Source organism: Trichechus manatus, unplaced genomic scaffold, assembly GCF_000243295.1.
Source record: "Trichechus manatus latirostris isolate Lorelei unplaced genomic scaffold, TriManLat1.0 scaffold00057, whole genome shotgun sequence".
Taxonomy (NCBI): domain Eukaryota; kingdom Metazoa; phylum Chordata; class Mammalia; order Sirenia; family Trichechidae; genus Trichechus; species Trichechus manatus.
The window spans coordinates 8,460,917-8,467,606 of record NW_004443993.1 but is presented as its reverse complement, the minus strand read 5'-3'; the positions used below and the strand labels follow the sequence as shown (position 1 = coordinate 8,467,606).

Below are 6,690 nucleotides of genomic sequence, written 5' to 3'. Positions count from 1 at the left end.
ACAGGAAGCGGGTAGCTGAGGGTGGGGAAAGGGAAGTCCTCTGTAATGAGGCAAGAAGGAACTTTCTGGAGTGCTGGAAATGTTTTGCATCTTATTTTGGGCTGCGGTTACACAGGCCTGTTGTGGGTCATTGAGGAAGTTTTCTGACTCATAGTGACTCCATGTGACAGAGCAGGACTGCCCCATAGGGCTTTCTTGGCTGTGAGCTTTACCGGAGCAGATCACCAGGTCTTTCTTCTGCAGAGTTACTGGGTGGGTTTGAACTGCCAACCTTTTGGTTAGCAGCCCAGTGCTTAACTGTGACGCCACCGGGGCTCCCTTACATAGGCCTATCAACCGTCAGAACTCATTGACCTGACATCTAAGTTGTGTGTTAACCGTTGTTGCCGTTAGTTGCCATCGAGTTAGCTCTGACTCATGGTGACCCGTGTACAACAGAACCAAACGTGGCCTGGTTCTACGCCATCTTCCCGATTGCTGGTATTCTCAAGTCCGTTGTCATGGCCACTGTGTATTTTGAGTGCCTTCCAACCTAGGGGCTCATCTTCCAGCACTATATCAGTGTTCTGCTGTGATCCATAGGGTTTTCATTGGCTAATTTTCAAAAATAGATCGCCAGGCCTTTCTTCCAAATCTGTCTTAGTCTGAAAGCTCCACTGACACCTGTCCACCATGGGTGACCCTGATGATATTTAAAATACCGGTGGCATAGCTTCCAGCATCAGAGCAGCACGCAAGCCACCCCAGTACGACAAACTGACAGACTGTTAGTGGGTGTGTTCACCAGGCCTCCATAAAAAATGTTCAAAGTTTATAAACTGTTAACAGTAGTTACCTTGGCATATGGGACAAGAATGACTCATTCTCTCTCTCTCTCTCTCCATCTCTCTCTTCCTCTCCATCTATCCACCTATCCATCTCTCCAATACATATATATACACATATGTACTTTTATGTATTTGTTGCTGCTGTGTGCCGTTGAGTCAATTCTGACCCATAGTGATCCCACGTGACAGAGTAGAACTGTCCCATAGGGTTTCCTAGGCTGTAATCTTTATGGAAGCAGACCGCCTGGTCTTTCTCCCATGGAGCTGCTGGTGGGTTCAAACCGCCAAGCTTTAGGTTAGCAAAAAAAAAAAAAAACAAAATAAAACCTGTTGCCGTCAAGTCAACTCTGACTTACAGCTACCCTGTAGGATACAGTAGAACTGCCCAGAGGGTTTCCAAGGCTGTAATATTTTTGGAAGCAGACTTTCACGTCGTTCTCCTATGGAGCAGGTGATGTGTTCAAACCGCTGACCTTTCAGTTAGCAGCTGAGCGCTTTAACAACTGCACCACCAGGACTTTTTTTAGGTTAGCAACCTATATATATATATATATGGGCTGCTAACCAAAAGGTCAGCAGTCTGAATCCACAGCCACTCCTTGGAAACCCTATGGGGCAGTTCTACTCTGTCCTATAGGGTCCCTACGAGTCGGAATCAACTCAATGGAAATGGGTTTGGTTTGGTTTTGGTTTTATATGTATACACATATATATATGTACATACGTATCTAGACACACACACATCTGTTATTTAAATATTTAACAGGCATTGAAAACAGTCATTAACAGTTACCAAGAGCTCACAACGTGCCAAGCTCCCTGCCAAGTGCAAGCACCCTGCCAAGACATCCACGGTCCTTTCAATACCCGCAAGCATCACCTGACCCATCTACAGATGAGGAAAGGAGGCAAAAGCAGCATCAGGAATCCCGCCAAAGGTCTCAGCACCCGTACGCGGTGGAGCTGGGATTCCACGCAGGGCGGCCTCCAGGACACAAAATCAGACCTTCCCAATGAATGTGGCAAACTCTGCACAATTCTTTCCAAATTCACAAGAGCCCTCTGCTTCTGTGTCTGAGCCCAGGCGGCCCCCTCTGCGCCTCTCTCCCCACTGACACCCCCTTTCCAGGTGCCGCCTCCAGGTGGGGAGCCCAGAAGGTCAGCCTCTTCCCTGACTCCACCAGGAGCACCCCCGTTAGCCCACATCTCTGCTCCCAAGCCAAGAGCAGCCTGCTCAAATATTTGCCAGGTTGGCTTCCCACTCAGGCAAACCCAGATGAGGTGGCCTTAGGAAACTACCCCCCAGGGCGGAATTTACTTAGTTGTGAAACTAACCACCATGTATTTGATTTTCAATTTCAGTCAGATCACCCCATAATGCCACTGCCCCTCCCACTTCCTGATAGTCCACCATACAAATGGCGGGGAGGGGTGGAATCAGGACTTCCAATCTCAAGACAGACTGGAGGCTGCTGCTGGCAGATTCCGGACATCATCTTCTAAGGCTGATTGAGCGCTTACTCTATGTGGAGCACCATGAAAGCATCAAGAAGCCTAAGCCGCAGCACTACATATATCCTCTATAAGTGTCTTATTGCTGCTGTAACAAAATCCCACAAACTTAGTGACTCAAAACAACACACACGTATTATTTTATAGTTTGGGAGGTTAGACGTCTGAAATGGGGCTTAAACCCATTGCTGTGGAGTCGATTCTGACTCATAGCAATCTACAGGACAGAATTCAACTGCCCCATAGGGTCTCCAAGGCTATAATTTTACAGGGAGCCCTGGTGGTGCAGTAGTTAAGAGCTCAGGCTGCTAACTGAGAGGTCAGCAGTTCAAATCCACCAGCTGCTCCTTGGAAACCCTGTGGGGCAGTTCTACCCTGTCCTATAGGGTTGCTAGGAGTCAGAATTGACTTTATAGCAACAAGTTTGGTTTTTGGTTTTAATCTTTACGAAAGCAGACTGCCATATCTTTCTCAGGTGGGGAGGCTGGTGTGTTCAAACTGCAGACTTTTCCATTAGCAGCTGAGCGCTTAAGCACTGCACCACCAGGGCTCCTTGAAATGGATCTTACAAGGCTAAAATCAAAGTGTCAGCAGATCTGTGTTCTTTCTGGAGGCTCTAGGAGAAAATTTGTTTCCTTGTCTTTTCAAAGTTCTAGAGGCTGCCCACATTCCTTGGCTCATGGTCCCCTCCTCCATCTTCATAGGCAGCAGTGTACCATCTTCCACTCTTTCTCTGACTCCCTCTTCTGCCTCTTTCTTCCACTTAAGGTATCCTGGTGACAAAGGTCATGGGCGGCACAAACGGTTTGCCCTCGACTACTAGCCTAAAGGAGCCCTGGTAGTCCAGTGGCTAAGCACTTGGCTGCGAACCAAAAGGTCAGCAGTTCAAACCCACCAGCCTCTTGGCGGGAGAAAAATGCGGCAGTCTGCTTCGGTAAAGATTACAGCCTTGAAAACTCTATGGGGCAGTTCTACTCTGTCCTATAGCGTCGTTATGAATGGGAATTGACTCAACGGCAACAGGTTCGGTTTGTTTTTTTTTTACTAACCAAAAGGTTGGCACCACTGAAGAAAGGCCTGGTGATCAGCTTCCATAACAATTACAGCCAAGAAAACCCCACGATGCAGTTCTACTTTGTAACACATGGGGTCTCCATGAGTCGGAATCAATTGTACCACAAGAGGTTTGGTTTTTGGTGTTTTTAGTTGCCAGTGGGAGATGACACTTTGGGAACCCCAAGGCTGCCTTCCTAGGGTTCTTTTGCTTCCTGTCCAGGCAGCCTCAGAGCCAGACCCAGTGCAGCCTTGGCCCCAGGAGCCCGTCCTTCCCCTCGTCGATAGCAGTGCTCCTGACACCCAGCGCACTCCAGCATATAGCTCACTTCAACTTTGGCACCTGCATCTCCGTCCTCCTGCGGGGGCCGAGCCCAGCCACTCCTAGAACGAGCTGGCTGGGTGATGGTGCTAATGCCAGCTTAGTTCCGGCCGGCGCAAGCCTTGGACGCAAAGCCTTAGAGACGCGCTGTGGGTTTTTTGTACTGTTTTCCAAAGCCGGTGCGCTTTTTAAATGTATTTTACACTCGTGGTCTAGACACACTTCAAGAGCTCAGTAGCCATAAGTGGTAACTGGTCTCCATTATGAACAGCACTGCCTCAGAGTGTTCCCTGTAACGCCGCCACCCTTGAGGTCTCCCCTCCTGGCGCCTGGCGCCTAAGGTCCCCCTAGGTCTGCCCTGACCCCCCAGGCCAAGTAGCACAGTACATAGAATAATAAATATAGCTCTCCACATCTGATGTGAAGTTAGCTCCATTTTGTTGTTGTTATTAGGTGCCATGGAGTCAATTTTCGACTCATGGCAACCCCATGTGACAGAGAAGAACTGCCCCCATAGAGTTTCCTACGCTGTAATCTTTACCCGAGCAGACTGCCAGGTGTTTTTCCCGCCTAGCCGCTGGGTGTGTTTGAACTGCCAACTTTTCCGCTAGTTTCGTGCCCAGCGCACCGTTTGTGCCGCCAGGGCTCCGCAGCTCCATTTTACACATGGGGAAACTGAGGCGAAGAGAGCAAACGGGATTTAACGGTGAAGCCAGGGTTGGAACCCACGTCCCAGGAGGGTGGCCCCATAGGAGCAAACGGCCATGTGGACGTCTCCGTGCCTGGAAGGGCGGCTGCCAACCTCAGGGGGCGCTGGCGCCCACTCCACCCGGTTCCGGGCATGGCAGTCTCTGACCAAGCTTTGAGGTAGACGGAAGGCTGACTAGTCCTAGGGATCCCCTGAGCCCCTTGACAGGGCCAGAAACTGTGGCTGTAGCAGGGGCACTCCAGCGAGTCCCCTCTGCCCCAACCTCTCCAGCCCCCAGGCGGTGCGCTCGAAGATGCCCAGCTGGGCGCTCAGGGAACCCGCGGGCCGGATGGGAGTGGAGCTTTCCAGAAGCGCACGGAGGACCCGTGCAAGAAGAGTACAAAGTCTGGGTAAAAGAGAAGCGGGAAGGGAACCGGTGCCCACGCACCAAAAACTGGGTAGGACGGGTAGACGGTTAGATGGGGCCACGCCCCTGTCCGTAAGTAATAAGACTCCCCCACCCCCAGGGGCTGCCAAGGGGACACATGGCAAGGTGGAAAGGGGGGGCAGCGCGCGGCGACCACCTGGGGCTCCCGCTTACCCAATGCTCGGCTCTGTGCTTCCCCGATAGCCCAGCGGCGACAGTGTTAGCGACAGCAGCCAGGAACCGCCTGCCTCCGCGCCTTAGTGCTGACGGGCACACGGGGCAGGGCAGGGCGGGGCCGCCAGCTGGACCACGCCCCTCAACCCCCCCTCGGGAGGAAGTCCCGGGGAGCCCCCCCTTCATCTAGCGCTCCCGAGGTCGCACGGCCAATGGGAGCGCGAAGCTGGGACGCGCCACCCGCTCTAACCCCGCCCCGCAACGGGGCTATTCGCGGTCATTGCCCGGGTGACTTCAGGGAAGCAGTTGGGGAGGTAGTTCTATTCCTCTAGGTTCCTCTGTTTTGTGACCTGGGGCACATCCTGCGGTAATGTTTGCCCCGACGTTCCAAGTTTAATTGCTCAGCAGGCAAAATCCTACAAAAAGGCCGTGAATGTTTTACAGTGTCCACGAGGGTTTTAAATTTTAACCCAAGTAATAACATGTCCCCGGTGAAAGGAAAGATTAACTATTATGGGAAGGCTTAAAATGAAAAGCAACAGCCCCTGATGTTCCACCTTCACTCCTAGAACGATATCTTCGCCCACCCTCACCCCAACAAGCCCTTTTGTTCTTTAACAGTTTATAACAGGAAATGTTTGCACACGGTCAAAATTTCAGTGTAAAAGAGTTTGCAAAGATAAGGAAGAGTTAATCTCCCTCTCACCCTGACCTCCGTTCCCCGGGGGTAACTGGGAAAAGAAAAGAGAATGGAGATATGTACGTCGCTGTTAGCTGCTGGCCAGTCAGCTCCAAGTCAGAGCGTCCTTGTGTTTACAGAATGAAATGTTGCCCAGGCCTGTGCTATCTTCAGGATTGTTGACATGCTCAAATCCACTGTTGCAGCCACTGCGTATGAGTGCCTTCTAACCTAGGGGGCTTATCCTCCAGCGCTATATCAGACAGTAGTCTGTTGTGATCCATAGCGCTTTTTTATTGGCTGATTTTCAGAAGCAGATTGCCAGGCCTTTCTTCCTAGTCTCTCTTAGTTGGGAAGCTCCACCAAAACCATGGGTGTCTTAGTTATCTAGTGCTACTATAACGAAAATACCACAAGTGGATAGCTTTAACAAACAGATACATTCTCTCACAGTCTTGGAAGCTAGAAGTCTGAATTCAGGTCACTAGCTACAAGGGAAGGCTTTCTCTCTCTCTTGATTCTGGAAGAAGGTCCTTGTCTTCAATCTTCCTCTGGTCTAGGAGCATCTCAGCCCAGAGACCCCGGGTCCAAAGGATGCACTCCGCTCCTGGCTCTTCTTTCTTGGTGGTAGGAGGTCCCTCTCCTCCCTGCTCAATTCTCTCTTTTATATCTCAGAAGAGATTGACTCAAGATGCAACCTAATCTTGTAGCTTGAGTCCTGCCTCATTAACATAACTGCCTCTGATCCTGCCTCATTAACATCATAGAGGTTAGGATTTACAGCACATAGGATGATCACATCAGATGACAAAATGGTGGACAACCACACAATACTAGGAATCATGGCCTAGTCAAGTTGACACACATTGTGGGGGGACATAATTCAATCCATGACAGTGGGTGATCCTGCTGGTATTTGGCATAGCTTCCAGCATCACAGCAACACTAAAGCCCCCACAGTACGAGAAAATGATGGTGGTGGGGATACATATATATATATATATATAT

General features: G+C 50.5%; 1 protein-coding gene across 1 annotated transcript in view; it reads right to left on the bottom strand.

Annotated features, from left to right (window-relative positions):
* Positions 1–5,110, bottom strand: part of ACSBG2 (acyl-CoA synthetase bubblegum family member 2) — a 43,864-nt gene extending 38,754 nt beyond the window's left edge. Inside the window, exon 1 of the mRNA XM_023733264.1 lies at positions 5,004–5,110. The gene's annotated coding sequence lies outside the window, so the exon portion shown is untranslated. The remainder of the gene's footprint in view (positions 1–5,003) is intronic.
* Between the last annotated feature and the right edge of the window lie 1,580 nt (positions 5,111–6,690).